Source organism: Sphaerodactylus townsendi, linkage group LG05 (genome assembly GCF_021028975.2).
Source record: "Sphaerodactylus townsendi isolate TG3544 linkage group LG05, MPM_Stown_v2.3, whole genome shotgun sequence".
Classification (NCBI taxonomy): domain Eukaryota; kingdom Metazoa; phylum Chordata; class Lepidosauria; order Squamata; family Sphaerodactylidae; genus Sphaerodactylus; species Sphaerodactylus townsendi.
The window spans coordinates 87,317,795-87,340,236 of NC_059429.1; the positions used below are offsets into that span (position 1 = coordinate 87,317,795).

Sequence of the window (22,442 nt, forward strand, 5' to 3'; positions counted from 1 at the left end):
CAGTGAGGGCATGACAAATAGGAGCTAGAAATCACACACACACACACACACACACACACACACACACACACACACACACACACACACATCCTTTCATTGCTGAGAAATTTGCTGCAGTGATGAAGGAGGTTAGAGACAGAGGGGGTGTAGAATAGCCGAGAGGTGTGAACAATGAAGCCTAAGGAAATGTGATGTGAAAGCGAGATGGAGTGGGAGACCAAAGGTGGGGGAAGCTATGGAGTGTGACTTCAGTTATCTGATTGATGATCCTGCTCTCCCTGCCCCCTCCTCCAGGCTGAGCAGGAAAGAGACCAGAATCATCTGTCTTCATTACATCATCCAAATAGGCTCTGTCAGTTTACACTGTAAAAGTAATCAATATCCCCTTGCGGCCTGCAAGCTGCCTGTCATGCTTTAGCAAGTAGCCCCTGCTTCTAATATCACCTGTGGGAATGACACTTCAAATCCTGAACACATTTTCATACTCATCTCCACTCCCCGCCCCCAACCGCACTCTCTCCCTTTCTCCCTCAGACACACACCCACAAACACACTTTTTCTTCCTCTTTTTTTGCTATGGCTCAGCAAGGAACTGTGCTGGGTCAGTTATCATAAAGCTTACAAATAATTGTTTCAGGACATTGGTACAGAATCATGAGGGTTGCCTGTGAACCTCTTCCCGAGGGCCATTCTTCTCCCCACCCCCCACTCCCCAATCAGGGCTGGCAAAAAGGCTAAGAACGTGATGCCTTATTTCTGTAAACATTCAGAAGATGCTGATGATAAGACTTGTGCAGGAAGACTCCATGATGAAACCTCACATTTAGCAAAACTGTTGTTCTCTCACACCCATAAGCCTCCTTCCCTGTCTGAGATTCTTAAATCTATATATATATATAAATCTAACAGTGTGTTTGTCCCTGATGGTCTCCCTCAGAAGCTGCTGGACGGATCGCCCCCAAATTTTCACATGACGTCCCTCCCTATTGCTGGCAAGTACTCGGACCTTCAAACCACTGAAAGTCCATACCTGAGCCAGGTAAAACATCTTTTTCCTGACACACCAAGCCATGAGGCTGCCTCTGTTTAACTGTCATCCTTAGAATGTTCGTGCAGCCTGTCTGTGGCCTGAGGGCTTAGAATGTTTGTGCAGATGGGCAGAGATGAGCAGTGAAAACAGTAAATAGGTAATACTTGATGTAGGTAATACGAGGTGGAAGTGGAAACACATACACACTTTGCTTTGTGTGAGATGTCAGGTGGGGTCCCCCCCTCACATCTGCATGGGGTAACTTTCTACTCTCTGGTGCCTCACCCAGACTGCTACCACACAATACACATCCCAGCTCTATCCTCACACACCCTCACTCTGCCCTCCCCACCTCTCACATCCAACCACCCACTTCACCCACTTCCTCACCCATATATACGCCACAGTTCTCTTTACTAAAAAAGCGAGATTGAGTTTGCCTTTTCTTCCTAAGAAAATCTGTGGGGTGGGGGCGAACCAACACTCACTCGCTGCTCCGCTTCTTTTGCACATGGCTCCTTTAAAAAACCCAGGGAGCTGGGTCTTCCTCGAGTCTGAGTGCCTCCTACCACCCTGCACCTCTGCTGCCGGGATCTGGGATAGCCTTGCTTGCCCCAGTTCTGCCTTACCCAAGCCAGGACTGTGCGTGTCAACCAGCCTCATGGACAGCGGGATTCACACTCTGGACAGTTCCACTGTGGAATGGGAAGGGTTACCTTATACTTAAAAAACAAGACAGCACCATCTAACAATGTGCATTGAAAAGGGAAAGAGGGATTCCATTTGATCCCCCCAAAAGGCTATGCTGGGGATCATTGGACCTGCATGGACATCTGTGTGGGTTGCGGACTGTGATGAGAAGGACAATTGCCACAGCAACGCGTGGCTGGGCCCTCTAGTAATTATATATTTAGGATTGCTGATCTGTCTGTCTACAGATGTTCTGCTTTCTCAATCATCCTGCAGTAGGTTTGATCTCTCTGATATTGTTGATTGGAAATGTCTCACATCTGCTCTTGCTGAACTGATCCCCTTTTTGATTTTTTGATTTTTTTTACACCACCCTCTCTTTGTAACATGTATCTTCCCTTCTGTTGTTTACTTAACTAGACCTAATTGTTGAAAGTAAGGAAGTGAGCTCTGATTCATAAAAGCTCTTGTGGAAATAAATGTTGATAGTTTTTAAGGTGCGACTAGATTCCTGCATAATTCAAATTCCTTTATTGGTGTAACAAGTGAACGAAACAAATAAGAAAAGCACACCAGATAAAACTAACCACTAGGACCAGCAACATATAAGAAGAAGAAGAAGAATTCAGTATAAGACAAAACACAGTCAGCAGCTCATGTAAACACCTTATGTGGTTGTAATCCTATGGCATGGTATAAAAACTTGGTCACTATTTCAATTATATTTGGGTTGCCATTATTTAAGAGAAAGGATACTTTTTGGAGATCTAAAAGTCCCTTCTTTTTAGCTAATAAGAAGCATCAATAAGTTAGCCTAAACAGTTGTGTAGAAGTGACAACAGAAAAGTACATGAGAAATAGATTCTACACAATTCATTTTACAAGGGCAGGTTCTTTCTAGGTAAGGGGTTTTCTGAAATCTCCCAAATCTGTTAAAATGACAAATGGCAACATATTACATAATCCAAGCAAGTGAGGGGGCTCTGAGATGATGAGTAACAACTAGTTGATGGATATAAGAGGCCATTTGAGTTACATTTAGAGGGGTTCCCAGATGGAGAGGGAAACAAGAATCATTTGCTGCACTACTGAGGTTTCAATATTTGATGTCGATTAATCTTCAATTGAAAAGCTTCCGTGGCTGGTATCATGGTCAGTGAGTCCAAAGGTAGACCCAAGGTTAAAAAATTTTGCCCACCACAAGCTAACCAAACAGAAAGCTGAAGGTCAGGGAACAATTGATAGGTGAGACTTGATGATAGGTGAGACTTGATAGGTGGTAAGTAGATGTTTCAGACCCACTCGTGAGCAAAATAGCAGGGCCACATCATTGGCATATAGTAATATCTGGGCAAAACTGAGTCTAGGGCAATGGCTATTGATGCCCATTTTTAGGACTGTATATTTCAAGGGGACTTTTAACACCGTTATGTAAGCTGCCCTGGGACTTCGGTGTAGGGCAAGGTATAAATAAATAAGTAAGAAAGAAAGGGAGCAAGATTGTTTTTAAAAAGGTTAAATAAGACAGGTGCTAAAACACATCCCTGAGGAAAGTACCACTGCTGCAACATCATGTGTTGCCCAGATTTTCCCCAAATTCCCATTTAACCAATTTGCCCATTACTGGAAAAGAAAGCTAGAGACGTGCCTCTCTTTCTAATGGAATGAGGGGTGAGGAGTGGGATAGCATCTGCCTAGCCCCCAGCCCACCTTTAAATCCTGCTATTCCCTAGACATTAAAGAAGAAACTGGATTAATACCACTTCAGCTGGAAATTACAAAAAATAAAATAGGCATGCTAATACATTGTATCTGCTTTGCATAAGTAGACTATTTGATATTCATAGTAGGAACATTATGTTGCTCAGTTTTTGGAGTTTCACAAGCCTAAATATTTGGGGACTGCTCCTTGCTTGTCTGATGCTTTCAGAGTTCCAAGTGGAAATGGATTTTTTGAATAATGAAAGGCAGCTGAGAGCTTAATGCAGTGATGGGCAACTTATTCTGCATAGAGAACTATACCCAAAATCTGTCATGAGCTGGAGGACTGCAGCTAAGGTGCATAATTTAGGGTCATGTAATTTTAATTTTATATAATTATCATTTGCATAATTAACACCATTTGCATATCATCTTACTGAATGTGCTACATTCCAAAGCCGGCTGGCAAACACATTGCTCTTTTGGATTTATATTCTGAAATCATTACCCTTGAAAATGAAAACTCTGAGTCAGCCTCCCGAGTACCAAAGCTCCTCACAGTCCACAACCCTGGGAGAAGGAGGAGAGTATGCACAGGAAGCATTTGGAGAGAAACACGAAGGACAAAGCCAGCTGCCCAGGTCTGCAATGAAGGAGCCCTAATAGAGGCATATTGCTAGAGCTGTTTCACACATTACAAAACTACAAACTCTGGTTTGCAACCCTGGAACTCCTCATACTCGTTCAGTAGCTGTGTTGCCAACAATCCCAAAACTGTCTTGCCTCTTTATTAAAGGCTTAATTGGATGTTATTGACCAGGTGATGTTATTTGCCCCATGTTGTGAAAAGCTTTTGCTATTTTTAAATTTGTGGCAAAGGAAAGGATCTGTTGGAGTTGCCTCTGATGGAGGCAAACAATTTTTCCAAGTTGTTGGTCAACCTGAGAAGCAGCCACTCCTGTGTATCTCTCGAGACAAGTGGGTTCATACATCTGTATGTCACAATACCATTTGACATCTAGTACTTTTTTAAAAAAAATACTGGGTTTATATCTTTAAATGTATGATGAGGCTTTATTAAGAGGCATCAACATGGAGGTTCTGCAGTCACACTGAACAACCTCAGCTGACATCCACTAGCCACATGCAGGCTGTAACAATCACCATTTGTTCAACCAAATGTAATTGTGGGAACTGAATGTGTGGCACTTTGAGCACTTGTAGAAAAGCAATAATTCCCCCTGCTGGTTGATACTGCTTTGGTCTGAACTTTTTCCCCACTTCTGACTTTGTGCCCCAATTAACTGAGGATGGTATTGTTTGGATGCAGCATTAGCAGCATCTAAGCGGGAGGCATGTCCAATCTTTTAAGGCTGCTGACACTTACCCTAATTGTATGGCCATAGAAAGCCTGGCCTTCCTGTCAATGAGTAAATGGCTAACTGCCTCTTCTTTGTTTGGCTATGGTCACAAATGTCGTTCTGAATGCTCTGGCTTTTGTGTGTAGTGTACAAAAATCAAAATCTCCCTAGATAGGTGTGCGTGTAAATGGCCTTTGTCTCCCCTCCACCTACCAGTGCTCAATCCTCACGTAGCAAGACAGAGTTAATAAACCACAACTAGAAAGGTCAAGATTCAATCATCTAGTGCTACTGGGTATGAAGCAAGCAACTAAAGGCATTCAATTGCTCTGCAGGCCAGGCATAGTTGGAAAAGGACAGAGGCAGCGGGAAGAGCCAGTTCAGAACAATGGCAGCATCAGAGTGTTCAGTTGGGGGGGTGGGGGGGAGTGATTAACTCCCTTGGCTAAAACCCGAACTGTTTTTTTCTTGAGTCTCCTTACAAAGAAGCAGCTACTGAGTGGAATGAAAAAGTTGGAAATATTTGATCTTTCAGGAAACAAGTGACTGTGGGGGCTTTCCACCTTCAGCTATTTGCCCGGTATATTTGCTTTCTCATTCATTCTATGTGACTCGCCCATCACCGTTATGCTTCTGTCACAGTAGTATGGCATTTCCCAAGCATTCCCCAGGACAATGGGATCCTTACTGCTCCCCATCGGAGAATGTGTTTATCATTGCAATGCCTGAGGACCAAATGACATGAGCAGTTGAAGTTCTATCAGTGGGTGTCCTGAGGTACTTTTTGCCATAAAAAACAGCCATGGTGGGGGGTCGGGTCAGGACCATGGCACTGATGACCAGGGGGTGCCCCCTGATGCTGCTTCCAAATCATTCCCTGAGTCCATTTCAGCTTGGGAAAATGACACAACCTTCAATCAATGGGGAAGGCTTAAGCCCCTTTTCACAACATGCTGCAGTCCCAATCTAAATGGGCCAGAATGTGCTAGAAATTGGAACTTGCAAGTAGGGTTGCCAACTCTGAGTAGGGAAATTCCTGGAAAATTGTAGGTGGAGTCTGGAGGATTGGGTTTGGGTAGTGGAGGGACCTTAGCATACAATGCCAGAGACCTCATCTTCCAAATTGGCCATTTTCTCCAGTGGAACTGACTTTTATAATTTTGAGATCAACTGTAATTCTGGAAAAATTTCTTGGCATTGAGAAATTGGTCTCCTTACTTAAAAGGCATACCTAATTAAAGATTTCTGAGGTGGATCCAGAGAGGATATAAAGATAAGGCAACCTATAGTTAGACCCAAAGACCCACATGTACCTGCCTTTTTTCCTTCTAGAACAAGGATTTTTTGATTGGGGAGACAGCACCACCTTCAGCAGCTGTGGCCCTAGCATGCTCAAGTACTTCAACCACTCTGCACTCACCATGAGTGATAACAACCGGTGATGAGTGATAACAACAGGTAGGCAGCCATAGTGCTTCAGTCAGACAGGCAATGTTGGCGTCGGTACTGCAGCTCCTGCTTTGACCACATTGTGATGACCAAGAAGGGCTGCAGTGACCCAGAAGTTACGGTGGAGTGAGGCTGAGGCAAGTCTGATAAGCTCTGGAATGCATCCCCTGAGAAAGAAGAAGGAACTGGGGTGGGGAATCTCTGGGGGCAGTGGGTTCAGGTACCCCTCCACAACAGTAGACCACCAAAAATTTACCCATTGACTTCAATGGCCAGCCCACCCCTGATTGTACTGACTAAATGTTACAGTCCAGGTGAGGGGCGGCGGTATCTAGAACAGGCCAAGTGTTTCAGCCTATTATTCCTTATAACTGAATAGGAGCTAATAAAAACTAAGCCTGCATTTATTTATATTGTCTTATTCCAACAGATGACCCTACTCAAAGGCTTTTTCTTGACTACACTTAAAAATCAGGAACAGGCACTTCTACAATCACTATAACATTAGGGGCAATGCCTTTCAGAACCTCATCTCTAAATTGCTGGACCTCAAGGTTTTGGATGAGATTTGAAACAATTTAAAGTAGTTTGCCAGGGGAATCAGCTTGACCTGGAGGCAAATCAAGCAAATATTCTTGATATTTATGTGACTGGATAGAAGTGCTATGACCTTGATAAGTACATCAGATTAAAGCCTCTGACTGCAAACCCATCCCTCCTAGCCTTCAAACCTCCATCTCCTGAGCTGATGTAAATCACCATCCTTTTGTTGATTCAAAAGGACTGACAGTAATTTGCCCCAGCCGGAGACCTTTCTGCCTGGTACACTGAGGATATTTAGAGGGTGAGATCATCTCTCTTCTCCACATGACTGTCTCCCTCATGCAGGCAAAAGACTATCCCTCAGGCCAAACACATATCATTCTTCTCACTCCAGGTTCTGTTTCTAATAGTAAACCAGCTATTACCATAAGATGCAGCAGCTTCTTTCAGCCACCCAGAGATGAAGGAAGACTAGAAGATGCTTATATTTGCCCAAAGCTACTTTGTTGTTTCTAATTAAACAGCAAGACCCGCAACATTCATTATCTCTCACTTTTAGTCATGAAAGAAAAGCAGTCTATTTAGGCTGTGCTCTGGAAAATGAAGATTTGAACTGCTGCTTTGCTGCAGGCTCACCATGTGTCCTTGGACAACTCACTTATGCTTTTACATCTAATCATTATGAATAGCTCTCAGCTGCTTCAGCATGTGAAGACATCCAATCAGAGCAGGCCTTTGTCATGACATAAGCGGCCATCTAGTAGAAAGTGGAAACAAGGGCTTTTCTGGAATAGTCTATTCTCCATCACAGGAAGCAGATGGGCTTTTATTTTTTTGCCCAACACTATCAGGATGTACTTGCATGTAAACAAACAGGCAACCATTACCACTTCTAAGAAATATAGAAACAGCAAAAAAAAAAAGTTGCCTGTTTGCCACTGGCTCCCAATGCATATGCAGAATGCTGCTGCCTAATTATCTGGGTAGGTCCATCAGTGACTATTTCAGAACTTCAGTGTTCAGAGACAGTAACTCTCTGAAGGAGGAAGACTTGTTGACTTCTGGGTCCTGCTTATAAGCCGGGGGGCGGGGGGGTTGTTGGCAACTAACAGCTCTAGTAGGCCAGGCTAGTGGCTAGGCTAGCCTTGCCAGAATTCAGAAGCTAAATGGGGTTGGTACTTGAATGGGTACCATCAATGAGGATTGGAACTGCTATGCAGTGGAATGCAATGCCAAACCACTTCTGCTCGTCTCTTACCTTAAAAACCCCATGAAGTTTCACTTCATGGGATTGCCATGAGTTGGTTGTGTACAAAACATGATTACACTGAAATCAGTTAGCAGGGTGAACACCTGTATATTTCAAAACACTTTATAAGAACTGAATGAAGTCAATGTTGCAACGCAGACTCTCTGGTCTTGTATTATTTTCAAATAATCATGGAAACCATTACAATATATAAGTATATGGTTCAATATGCTGTGAATGAATCAATGAATTCTTCATTTATGGTCTTACAGACATGCAATGTCAAAACCTTATAGCAAACACAGATCAACAAAACCATGAGTCATTCATATAATTATTTGGAAACAATACAAGACCACAGAGTCTATGTTGCAATACTGACTTTGTATAGTTATCTGAGCTGCCAGTTGAGCAGGTACCTGATTACCAGTTTTCCTTGGATGTACTATATATGCATAGTCCCAAGGACACTTTTATGACATGCAAAAGTGTAGGGCTACTTCTCACTTTACATTTTAAAGAAATGGAAGGACTTTTGTGCTTACTTTCGACATGGTGCAGTCTTCATATAGTAGATTTATTATTATCTTGCACTAGTCCTGGTACTGACCCTAATACAGATCCTTGAGAGATTTCATTGCTTATTTCCCTTCATTATGAGAACTGATGACTTACCCCCATGTATGGGTGTGCACTATCAAGTGACAGCTGACTTATGGCAAGAAACATTCAGCAGTGGTTTGCCATTGCCTGCCTCTGGGTGAGCTAAGACCGTTCCGAGAGAACTTGTGACTGACCCAAGGTCACCCAGCAGGCTTCATGTGGAAAAGTGGAGAATCAACCCAGTTCTCCAGATTAGAGTTCACTACTCTTAACCACTACACCATGCTGAGTGCTGACTCTGAAGAGATGAGATATTGATGTGTGTTTGTGTGTGTAAAGTAGCTGCCAAGTAGAACTTGACTTATGGCAACCCAGTCGGGCTTTCAAGACTAGTAGAGGGGATTTTTTTTCACATAGGCCGTTTCTGCACGGCCAGGAGGCGCCCCCACGCCGGCAGGAGTTCTGCTGGCGTGGAGGCGAAAATTCTGCTCGCGACGAAAGCGCGCGAGAAAGCAGGCGAAGGGCGAGGCCGGCGACGAAGCGGACGAAGCGGCTCCGCGACGGGCATTACTCCTACTTTGCCCTCCGCCACCCCACTCATGGTGTCCTCCCTGCGTTGCCTGCGGGGCGTCGCAGCCCTGCCACGCTGCGCCCTCCGGACCCCTGGAGGTCGGAGGACAGTGTGGGCGAGGGCTGCTTGACGCTCGCAGGCTGACGATTTGTGAGGACACCGTGAGTGGGGCCGAGGAGATGGGAGATACGATCTTCCAGCGGCGCTTGATTCGCGCAGCGCCGCAGGGAAGCGCTCCCTCCCCAACAACAACCCTTTAAAGGGTTGTTGTTTAGGGCGGCTTGACGCCGCCCTGGGGAGGAAGGAGAAGAGTCAGGAGTCACGCAGCTGCGGCGCGCTGTGGAAACGGCGGCGACTGGGGAAACACTTTGGCCGTGCAGAAACGGCCGTCATAAATGGGCCGTGCAGAAACGGCCATAGTTTCTCATAGGTATTCTCATGCTTGAAAGGACACCAAGCATATGCACATGAACACTATCACATGGATATTCAAGTAAAGTGGAACCAAAGTGGATCTAAAGAAAAGAACCTGTTTTGAGTTACCTCTTAATGACTGTCACATATGAAGGCAGCAGTAATAATAGGTAATCCAGAATCCCCAGCTCCTACTGTGTATCCTTACCCAGAATCACTGTGCCTAAGATAGGAGCAAACACTTGCTCCCTAGTGCTCAGATTCCTGTGGTACCCCTCCTCGCACAACATTCTGGAATCTCACCCAAGGACTTTTTCTTAAATAGAGCACCCTTTCCCTTTATAGCCAATGTTTATTGATGGGGTGATCCATATTGATTTGACACTCTGGACATCTGTACTGGCTTCCTGTTACAAATAGCCATTCATCATGTATATCTGGCATTTTTAAGAGTAGATTTATTTAGGAGAATTCTCACATCCAATTTCCTCTGGCAATGGCTTTATTAGACCATGCATGACAGAGATAGAGGCTCCTGTCCTCTTCCTGCCACGGACGGAATTTGATTCCAGAGAGCCACATTCACAGGGCCGCAAACACATTCTCTCCCATGATTAATGTAAGTAATTTCTGCTTGAAAGAAGGCTGAAAAGAGCAGCTAAGGGGAAGCGCATGAAAAGAGTTCCCCCCTTCCTTTCCCCATTACTCTCTGCTGATTGCATTTCTCTATCCCTGGAAAGGGTTCAGAGATAAACAAAAACTCTGGATGGGTTTCAAAAGTAGCAGAAGGTGTGGGAGGTGAGCAACACCTAACATGGAGATGTAGCAGAGATTCTGAAAAGGCAAAGTTGCACATTGATTGCTGCTTTGAATGGAGTTTGGCACCCAGTGATTGCTGGGCATTTGCTTATCCACTCATTACTGTTTACAGTGCCTCATTTGCGTTTTAGACACCTCAGGAATAGGGATGGACTGTTCCCTACGTTCTTCTTCATTGCTAGATCATACATCTGCCCTGTTCTTTTTAAAAAGCAGTATAGATCACCCTTCTCTTCTTCCCTATGCATGAGGTGTTCACTACACATCACACTGTTGTCACTAAATTAGGCCTTACAAAGTTATCACACAAAATACAGTTCAGGCACTCATTTACAGATGGTGTAGATATGCTCAAGTTCAGACACTCTCTGTTTCTCAAATCTACATTTATCTTTCTCAGTTCTCTCTAAATAAGCCACACACTTGCAGATATGGCTGTGATCACCAACTCCCATACTAGAGGGGAATGAGAGCCATTAATCAAATGTGGGCCGGTTCCCATTCCAAATGCTCTAACTTAGGATGCAATCCTCAGCACTCTTTCTTGAGAACAGACTCTGGTGAAAAAAAGGGATTTACCTCCAAGTAGACCTGGTGTACATTGTGCTGTTAAAACACTGTAATCAAGCAGCACAAGAAACCAATACACAGGGACAGGGGCCAGTCTGGAAACTCGTTTCCATACAAAACTTGAGAGTAGGGTCTTAGAATTATTGGGTGGGGAGTAGGTAGAACACAGCCACAATTCCCCATTCCCCACCTCACTGCTGCCACCAGCACTGTCTGGTAATTTGGCAGCTAACCAGCATAAACTTGGTAGATGTCTTGTGATTATAATTCATCATCCTACATCTGTATGGTGGAAAGAGGGCCCCCTATCCAGTTCATTGCCTCAACCAGCTGAACCTGACAGCTAGACAGTGAGCTGGCATGAATTGAGAGGGTGGAACTGTAAGGTTGGTAGTTCTAGGATGTGAAATAACAAGATATTGGGGGGGGGGGTGAGGAGCCTGAAAAGGACAAGGTTTGGGCAGGGGAGGGGCTTCAGTAGGGTAAAATGTCATAGAGTCCACCTTCCAAGGTAGCCATTTTCTCCAGATTAACTGATCTCTGTCACCTGGAGATTAGTTGTAAACCCACAGATTTCCAGACACCACCTGGAGGCTGGGCAACCCTAGGTATATGAATGGGCCTGTCTGCCCACTGCCAGCTCTTTGCAGCTGCCAGCATTGGCAGACAATTAAGCAGCAAGCCAGCATGAGCTGGGGGAGCCCCTCCCATATGAACCCCTCACCATCCTTGCCTGCTGTGGTAGACCAGTGGGAGAGCTGGGGGCTCCCTAACAGGACAGCTTGGTAGTTGAGGGTTCCCATCATTTCCCACCCCCAGCATGGGTCTTGATGCAGCTGCCCTGGTTGCTTCATGGCTAAGACTGCTCCTGACAGGAATTGTGTGAATGGGCCCTCCTAGGGAACTAGGTAACAATGCACTTGAATGGCAGAACTGCCAAAAGCACTATGGGAAAATGAGAAAGAGAAGAAAAGTGTAGATCTGCCCAACCAACATAGGGCAACCATGATAGTCAAGTCTAGTCTATGTCTGCTGGTCTCTACAGGTTGCCTGTTGTTACACTGTATTTATGTATGATTTGAAATGCCGTCCCCTTGATACTCACCTGGCACCTACCCTACTTTCCTTTAGGAGTGAAGCAAAAACATTCCTTTTAACTCAGACTTTTAATAAAAGGAATTTAATCTCTTTTTATTGTCTTTTTATTGTCTTTTCTCAGCGTGAGGATTATTCTACTTTAGGCTGTACAATGTGCGTTTTATGTGGTTTCTCTGCCCTGGCTTGGTTTTAATGGCTTTCTTTTGCTTTTTAAAGGCTGTGTTTTAATGGATTTGTTTTATTCTTTTAGTTGTAAGTGGCATATAAATGTTCCTGATAAATACATAAATAAACGAGTTGCCACATTTTAACAGAAGGATTCCTGTGCTTCAAAAGTTGCATGACACACAGAAATCCAGCAGCTCAGTAATTTTTTTCAAGTGCAGAGAAACCTGCCCCTGCTACGTTTGACTGTTAGCTAACCTGTCAGGAGGCAAAGGATGATGACCCTGTGATGATTTTGTAATTTTAGTGCCCCCAGTTCAAGCATGAGGAGCAAAAACAAACTCCACTCCTTGCTGCTTGAAGTACTGTTGATGGGTAAGATAGAACACCTGGGTCACTGATCTTTCTTCTCTACTGCTCCCTTGGACACAGTCAAGGTGTAACCTAGAGTCTCCCAGTATACCAACTGATCACCGGACTACAGAGACCAGTTCCCCAGGAGGAAATGGCACTGACAGAGGGCAGATGCTACAACACAATACAATACAGTATAGAATATAAGAGAAATGAAAGTCCTGGACTAGCTACAGAGAATGAGTGCTCTAGAATTTTTATATCTCTTGCATTAAGCCGTAGATTATGATATATTATAAATATGAAAAGAATCTGATTATCATCTGCAAAGACACTAAAAGTCATGGGAGCCTGGGAATTGAAGAAGGGGATTGATGCTGGCTAACATCCTCTTTCACAGCAGATTTTCCCCTTCATACTGAGAGAAAAATTGAACAGGAAGTTTTTTTTAAAAAAAAGTTGAATGGAACAACTGGATACCTGTGCAGATATTTATGATTAAAGAATGATAAACAAAACATATATGACAGAGCTTACAGAACAAACACATACAGAAGACTGTAAGTGATGTAAAGTGAGAGACAAAGGCAAGGGGAAGAGATATGAAATGGACAATTTAAATTTTTAATTTTGGTGGGAGCAGATGATCTCACAGGAAGGGGACAAGTTGGAGGCACTTAACTTTGACTAGAATGTGACATCACAGGGTGAGATATCTATACTTGCTTATCTCTCTCCTTTCCCCCAAACTTTACCACCCCAGGCACCACTTTCACACCTTCAGAAATTTCCCAAGCCAGAGCTGAAAGCCTTTTTTGGACCCTGTGTCCCAATTCAGTTCCATCTCAGCTGACTGGAACTTCTAGAGAAGGAAACCTTACTTTCCCAAGCACTGTTTCCTTTTCCTCTTCCCATGCTTAGTAAGGCCTCCTTCAAAGTGTAGTGCCACAGTGAAGCCTTTGCCATAGATTATACGGAGGAGAGGAAGAAAAATAACAATTATTCCTTTTTTCTACCCCTGCCCCCATAATGTCACCATTGAAAGATAGTTGGGTAATGCCAGCAATTCAAACAAATGCATAGCCTCCTGACAGTCCAGACTCTCAGTTGCACACCACTTGACCATCACATGGCTACCTTAGCCAACCTCACCAGCAGAAGTAAAGGTCTCTTCTATGTTACACAGAGTTTACTGGGGGAAAGTATAATCTATTAGAGGCTATTTATCTGGATAGGACATATTACTATTTAAAAATTCAGAATCCAGAAAATTGTGAATCAGTCTTGAGTAGAAATTTTGAAAGGACAAAGGATAATGAACATCTTGTCATTTCTCTTCACTTTCTTCAGGGTGACTGACTCCAGGAACAAAAAGAAAATGTTCAAAAGTTAAAGGCTGAGCAGTAAACGCAGGGGGAAGGACGGATGTCTTAAGTCATGATTTTAAAGCTTTATCTTGCATTTCACAGAGATAGTGGCAAGGCAAGGTCTGAAAAATATGGCTTAAGATGACTGTGTTCACCCCCTTTATTATGCAGCTGGATTGTGTTGCTGGATTATCAGTTGTGTTGCCAACTTCTAGGTGGGACCTGGAGATATCCCAGAATTACAGCTGGTCTTCAGAGTGCAGAGATTAGTTCTCCTGGAAATAATGACTTCTTTGGAGAGTGGACTTTTCCAATTTTTACAACACTGAGGTTTCTCCCCTCCCAAGTTACACCTTTCCCAAGATCCACTCCAACCCTACCCCACACATAGGTGCAACATCGGTATGCCTGTCTCTGCCCAAGTCACAGCTGGCAACCTGATTGCTCTTTTTTTGGTATCATTTTGTCTTTGGGATGCCAGCCTCTAAGAGGGACCTGGGGATCTCCCAGAACTGCAGCTGATCTCCGGACTATAGAGATCAGATCCCCAAGAGCAAGGAGGGTGGGCTCTGTGGCCTTGTACCCAACTGAGGTCCTTGTCCTCCCCAGGTTCCAAGGTTTGGCAAATGTATCCCTCATCCTCCACCAATGGCCATGGGGGAACCTGGCAACCCTATTTTGTTTGGTAGCTTTTGCTTTTGAATTTTACATTGGTTAGTGCAGTTTCTAGGAAACCATGTTGAAGGAAGCAAAGCCTTTACCAGCTATTGGTCCTTGTTGAGATTCTTTATGCAGTTGCCCATGTATAACCAGACCATATGTACACAGTCTGGGTCATTGTGGCTCTTCAGGAATAGGCAATTTGCCCCCTGTAGTTATGGGGTTAAATTCACCAGTCAGATTAGGAGAAGGAAGCAAACTGGCCTTTAATGAAATTCACAAATCCCAATTCCTAGGGCTGCCAATTAACAGAGGCTTAATGGGATGTTATTAGCCAGGTGATTTTTTTTTACCTCCATGTCATGAAATACTGCAGCTGCCCCTTTCCTAGCATTAAGCCTCTTTGAACAGAGCAGGATATTTTTCTCCAGTCCTCTTGGCCCCCCTACCAATCTGTGGATCTTTCTAAAGACAGGACAGGTAGAGGATCCATTTGACCCTAAGGTCTCGCTGTCTGTTTGGGACATTTGCAAAGAATCCCACATCTAGAATTGCAGCCCATGGGTAAAAAGGGGCAGCATCATGCTTTAGCCATTCAGAATCTCAGAAAATATGCACTAACTAAACTGTACTTTCAACAAATGTTAGCACAAGGCTGACAGCAGCCCTTTACTCCCTTGTCTAGACAGAGCCTATGAGGAATAGCCAGCATTGTTAACTGTGAGGAGTAATTAGAATCTGTCTGCTCACTCCTTGCCTTGATGCTGCAAGGAGGGTAATGAGCTGTCCCTCCATTCACTGTCAGAACCTCGGCCCGCCTCACATCATCCTCTCCCAAAGGAATAGCAGTGGCTTTTCTTCAGCTTCTCTGTTTATTTTTAAAGGGGAAAAAAAGAAGCAGAAGCAGAGAAAAGCATGGTAGTCTGGCAAAATGTCAGCAAGTGATTCAGAGGGAAGGGGAGTAGAAGGCAGAGAGAGGGAGCCAGCCCACACAGGAGACTCGCTTCTGATTTCTAAATGTCAGCATGTCCTTTAATTAAATGCTGATTAACCAGGGACAGTCTCCCTCATGCCAGAACCGGGCTGCTGCTTCTGAGAGCATCAACTACCCTGAAAGCCAGGACATTCTGCATCCCCTTCCTGTCACACACCAGGAGAAAATTCTCATTTGCTTCAGGTTGGAGAAGGGGGAGGGGGGGTAGATCCCCTCTGGCACAATAACATGATGGTTAAAGGGCAAGCCTTAGGTTCTGTGGAGCACCTGCCTTGAAATGCCGGTGAGTTGTGATGCCTCAGTAAAGAGTTTTCCGTCCTTTCTGTCTCTTTAACAACTATATCCAAGCTTGTATTTGAAATACTAGAGAAAGCCACTGCAGAACCTGGAGCACTAATATGCAAGACCAGATGAGGTAAACTGTCTTGGCTGGCAGATTTGTGGGAGCCATTAGAGAAAAGGAAGATGTCAATTATTTAATTTATTGTTGTATTTTTCTCACCATTGGAGGGGGAGGATTTTCTCCCTTTCTGCTGACTTAATGTGCCTCTAGCAATCCACCCACATTATGAGCAGGCCGCCCATGTGCCACTGCAGGCTCTGCAGCTGCTTCTGTGCTCTCCTCCAGAAGTGAAGGCAGCAATTTCCCCTGTGTGTCCTATGCAGAGCTAGTGGGCTTCACTGAGTGCTGCTGCCCTTGGTTCAGTTCTAGCAGAGGCGTAGCAAGGGGGGAAAGCGCCCAGTGCACTGGTATGTCCTCTGCCCCATCCCACCCCAGAATGCCCCCATCATGCCCCTGGAACACCCTTGCCACACCCCCACAGGTGCATGCGCTCAGTGCATCGCACACTCCCTGCCCCCTTGGAGCTGCACCTCTGAGCAATGGCAGCTGGCAGAGGAATTTGGTAAGGTTGCTGCAGACTTTGCCACAGAAGATTCAGCAGGTTAGCAATCTGTGCTTGACTACAGTGACCATCCATGGTAGGGCTCACACTTCCCTTCCTCACTGCTGTCATCATCAAGGAGCTGCTGAACAGTGAACTGCAGCAGTGGGGACCTGATGAAAGGGAGCGGTGGCAACTTCATGCAAACAGAGATAGGGTCAGGTTCCTCAAGGGCAGATGTACTGTCTGTCTTTGTTTGTGATGGCAAGCCAGGAGCAAGCCAAACTGGCATGTGTTCAAGCATCTCCCAAAGTTTGTTTGATCATCCCTAAAGTTGGGTCACCCCCAAGTGAGGCTGGAAGCTTTGAACTAGGACACCAGTATGGCCAGGCAACAGCCATTTACAACCTGCACCACCTAGACAGCATGCCTGAGGAAGGAATCATGTGGTTTGGTGCTCCCAGTGGCACCACCTAGACAGCACAACAAGGTCTGCTAACTGACTCCACAGCAAGTTAGGTGACCCAGAAGCCAATGCTGTTCTGCCAGGTCCTATAAAGGTCTAGCCGAGAGACTGCTGTGCAGGCTCAGCAAGCTGCCTTCTAGGGAGAAAGCCCTGCTCAGTTGCCTGCTTATTTATTACCCTCCTACACTGTTTCACCTAGTGGAAACAGACTCTGGGTAAGTCTGGGTATCAACAAACAGACCCTTATCACACTCAGAACTGTGCTGAGCAATCCAGCAATTTTTAAAAAAGAAGTCCCTGAGAGTGAGTGTGACAGCAAGATGGGCAAAGAGACCCTAGACACAGCTCAGGTAACCTATATTATTCAGGTGAGTCCACAGAGGTCTATTTAAAGAACCATGTATTAGTTATCCCTTTATTTCACTATGCATCTTCTTGCACTTGTCTCCTTGAACTGCCACAAGTTTTTCTGCATGCTGTTTCTACCTCCTGTTTTGCTCTGTTGTGCAACCCTACCCATTTTTGAGTCCCCTCTCCCATTTTTCAACTGTTCAGCTTTCTTTCCCTACATGTCCAGATCGCACCTCGTTCCCCTCTCTCTACTCCATATGTCTCTCTGAACTTTCATCTTCCTTTCCTTTTTAAGTCTCCTGTTTGCTCTGTTTCTGTTCCCTCTGCTGTCTTCCCTTAAATCTTCCTCACCAATTCTTAACAGCAACAAGAAACACAAAACTCTTACTCAGCCAGCTATTCATGCAGTGAGAAGAGCAGCATGGCTGGGTAAATGCATCAGGCAGGAAAACCTAGCCTCAGAACCTGGGGAGAGAAGGAATCCTTCTATTATTCTTACTTTCACTTGCAATAGACTTTGGCAGGCCTTAGATATTCCCACAAACAATGGCTGAAGGAGTTGTGGTCAGCTCAGAGGCCTTCTGCCTGCTTTAGCAGAACACAAACTGCAAAAAGGTCCTTTATACATGGGCTACTTACTGTGCAGTTAAGAAGCAGTCGATTTGCAATCTTTGAGTCTCAGTGTGGTTTTTCTGTTTACCCACGATTTTTGGTTTCCTCTACAGTGTGGACTTTTATTTTGCATGTCTGCAAAAGTCAGCTTTTGCTCTCTCAGGTACAGGGCATCACTTGTGTTGTGGTGGAAGGGAGTGTTCCCTTATTTTTGTTTTGTTTTCTCGCAAAGGTTCTATCACAGCTGCTCGCTGATAGGAACTTCTAGTCTTTGCTGCTCGTTCTACATGCATGCACATTTTTGCACCCCGTTTATTGCCTTCTAGCTTCCTCTGAAGTCTCCCTATCTGATCCAATCTGTCACTTTGTCAGCCCGCCTTCTTTGTTGCCATGCAACTTTACATTTTGAGAGGATGCCCACTGACCTTTCCGGGGGGGGGGGGTGTCTCTAATTTATTGATAATTCCCTGACTATGGTATTAATAAACTCAATCTTTTCACATTACTGTTATACATATTCACACTTCCCTGTAGGCACCCTTTGAAAGAGGGTACTATTACATGACTGTGGAGGGTCGTGGTAGGGGAAGGGGGTCGTTATCAGCAGCATGATCACCCTTGCCACCTCAATTTTGGGGTGCTTGGAAGTTTGGGAGGTACCACTGGAGGTTTCTTTCTTTTTTATTTTCATGGTAACAGTTTATTGATAGAGCAGTAAAACTGGTGAAATTGACAAGGCTCAGTTAATGGAGAAAGTACATCCAAGCCCCTAAATGTTTTTTTCTGGGATTTATTTAGCCTTTTTCTCGCTGCAGCTTTGTCCTGATATGCACCTGTTCCAGGAAGAGCCAAGTTTCACTTTGAACATCGCCCTTGCAGTCTACATAAAACTTTCCCCCCTGTTTCCTCCCCCTTCCCCTTCTCTATTCTTCAAAGTGAAACCTGGCTCTGGTGAATAGGTGCAGACCAGTGCAAAGCTAAATTGTGAAAAAGACTAAATAAATCATGGAAAAAACTTCACATGCTTGGGAGAATTGGGTGTACTTTCCCAGTTTCACCTGGTTCACCCTTCTATCAATAGACCGCTACTGTGGAAAAAAAGAGAAACCACTAGGGAAACCGACCAAAACTTTCAAGCACTCAAAAATGAAGGTGGCATGGTAGAGTGGGACGAATGACTTTGGTGTTGGGGGAAGGTGGGGAGGGTAGTGCAAAAAAAAAAAACCCTGAGGAAATCTTTGTGCATTCAGATCTCCTTTGGTTGTCCCTGTGAAATTTGCATTTAGAGAGCATTCAGAAAATGTGGGGAATTGCACAGCTGAAAATGGAATCAGTGCCAAAGCGTGGAAAACATGGGCCTAAAAGAAAAGAAATCCCAACAGGAATGTATGCTGAAAACGAATAAGGCATGTGTAAAAGTAAAATGTGAGTTTGCTTTTATTTTGTTAACAAAGAGAATCCCTGCATTCTCCACAAATGAAAGCAATGCTAAGTAGGTATAAATAGGGGTAGGATATGTCTTTATTTCTGTGGGTTGATCTGCTTTTCCAGCAAATAGTTTTGGATATCAGTAAAATCTCCACAGAGTTCCTGAGTTTTCCTCACTTTTAGGAACCATCAGCATACAGGAGATATGAACTAGAATAAAACATAGGAATGAGCATGCAGATGCTACCCAGCTGCTCCATTGCCTTGAGTGTAGAGTGTATATTGTATAGTATATTTAATTTATATACCACCCTCCCCAGAAAGGCTCAGGGCGGTGCACAAGAATATAATAACGACATCAGTAATCATAACAGCAACAAACATAAACATATTTTAAATATTTTATTTTAAACAGCATGGGTAGTTGGATGTTCATTTCAATGTATATTCCATAAGGACCTGAACTCTGTACTAATATGGACAGAAGTCTTTATGCCCAGCCACCACTTTCCCCCTTCCATCTGGGAAGACATGTGGCTGTCCATTCCACTGCCCCCCTACAAAAAAACAAAAGCAATTGGATATAAGGAGAGCTCTCACTAACTGTCCACACCAGTTTGACATGGAACTTTTCTGAATTCTGGTATGAAAATCCCTGTCACACATCACTTCTATTCTAAAAGGAGTGAAGAAGAAAAGAACTGACTCAAGAACCAAGAATTTAGCTCTATAAAAAGTAAAATGCTGCTACTGGTTGGTTTTCTCAGTCTTGAGAGTCGCTGCTCTTCTAACAAGCCATGTGACCATCATAAGGCACTATTAACGCATCGCTTCCATGAGAGTTGGTTTTCTTCCGACACTGCCTGAACCAGGATATGAAAACAAAAAGGGCAGCAATTTTCTGCAGCAGTTGCTTCATGCTGCTAGATTGCTGAACGTTGGTTATCTGCACAGCTGCTTGTTGCAATTCAAAAGAATACCATGTGACCCCTTCCTACCGTAGAATTGCCTTCTATCTTTAAATGGGGGGATTCTGCTGCACCCCACAGATTAGCAATTAAAAGATGCATCAGTCTAGCCAAAGTTCACATTGGGTTACAGACAGCTGAAACCTTCCTCTCTTTGTGGTATCTGAAACAGCAGCTTTTTTTAAATTAAAAAGCTGGCCTTCAGAGGGAATTCACAGGATGCATTACAATGCTACCTTATAACAGCAACTTTTGTGCCCCCCTGCCTCTGAAGAGATGAAGCTGATAAAAACCAATGGCTACATGCCTAAAAATTTGGTGCGAATTTCTCCGTAGCTTTTCATTCACTTTGTTAAAGAACACCATCAACCCAAGACACTTCGCATATCCTTCAGCACAGCACTCCTGGCCACACTAGCAACCTTTCACCTGGAGCAGCAGCACAACAAGTCCCCACCCGCTCTGTCCTGAAAGGATATCTGGTGTCTGCTCAGCCTCTGCACCAACAGAGTACCATTTAAGAATGCAGATTTCAGCTAGGTGTCACCCACTACAGAGTGGGGAATAGGATGAACAGTTTCAGAGGAAGCCTGATTTGCAGATCCTCCTCCCCACCCCCACTTAACAACTAAAGCGGGAGCTGAGTGTGCATCCCCAAGGCAATTGCTTTGCAAATCCAGCCTGTGCAAGGAGCTACATACCTTTCAGCTGGTCTTCCTGCCAGAGTCAGGGCCCATCTCATCTAACTGTCAGCAGGGTCTTCCTTTCCACTCCTAGTGAGCATCATCATGTTCTTTTTGAGCCAGAGGTAGCTAAAAGCTGTAACTTAAGGATCTAAATGCTGAAAGATGGACTGGCTAGGCAGCCATTGGTTCAGCTCTCCAGCTGCCGCACTAGTGCGTTAGGTTGCACATGTCATCCCTCATCTCAGTTGCCCTTATTCCTGTGATACTGTCCTCCTGACTTTCATACAAGGAGGCGAATGTAAAGGGCTGACTTATAGTTTGGGCAAAAATATGGCATGAAAAAGACAGCGTGTCACAAAGCTGCCCCCTAGTGGCTTGGCAAGGAAATCCTAGACGATGTAACAACGAGGCCAGTTCTCGGCAGCATCTCGGCAGCGACTGCCAGTTCCTTCTGTGTGCATTGGTCTTAACGCAGCATATGGCATCAGAGTTTAATTTCCTGGGCTTGACACTTCCAATGCCAAATAGAAGCTTTCGTGCTGCTCTTTATTAGGCAAGGCATTAACTCCCTGCTAAATTAGTATTTGCCAAATGTCTCTGTTTACTTTGCAACTTTTGACTATATCTTGCCCCGGCCTCATTGTGAGAGTTCTTGTGGCCAGAATTTCCAGTCCCAGGTAATGCAGTGAGATCTGTATAAGCTTGTGATCATTATTCTTTTCAAATCCAGCCAGAAGATTGTGCATAATCTTCAGCTTTAATTTGTGTTTTTCCAATATGTGCAGTTCAGATGCATACACACACAGGTATGCACACATTCACACAAATGAATAATTCCGATGATACTCCAAAGAATACAGCATTTGGCTCGAAAATCAGCATATGCACGCTGATGTATTTATATGCCAAATATGAACTTTACAAACATTGATTAAACGGTCTTTTTAAAATCAAGTGATAATGTCTGTGTTATGAGATTTTAATGCATTCATAATTAGAATAATGGCAACAAAAGAATGAAGTGGCAATGAAATAAAAGGGCAACACTAATATTTTTATCAGCGCTCAAGCAATTATTTTGCTTAAGGATCTATAATACATACATAACCATATATATATTTGTCTGCCTCAGAATATAACAAAAGCCTGAGCCAAGAAAAAACAAACAAACACTATTTATCCCAGAAATTCTATGTTTGTTGTGACCATCAGTGAGGAGTTACCACCAAAATATCCTTGGCGCAAGTGTGCAGTCTTCGACCATTAAGAGGAATGAATATCGTCTGCAGTTCTTGTTAAAGTTACAACACCCATTCTGTGGTGGGACAGAATCTATTGCATGAAAGTTCATATGCAGGGAAAGGACTACCTAGCATTCACCATCACCTGGTTTACATATGAATGCATAG

At 44.2% G+C, this 22,442-nt stretch overlaps 1 protein-coding gene across 1 annotated transcript in view; it reads right to left on the minus strand.

The window, feature by feature from the left end:
• The window catches only part of BLACAT1 (BLACAT1 overlapping LEMD1 locus), a 109,782-nt gene extending 88,476 nt beyond the window's left edge, over positions 1–21,306 (minus strand). Inside the window, exon 1 of the mRNA XM_048499072.1 lies at positions 21,049–21,306. The gene's annotated coding sequence lies outside the window, so the exon portion shown is untranslated. The remainder of the gene's footprint in view (positions 1–21,048) is intronic.
• Between the last annotated feature and the right edge of the window lie 1,136 nt (positions 21,307–22,442).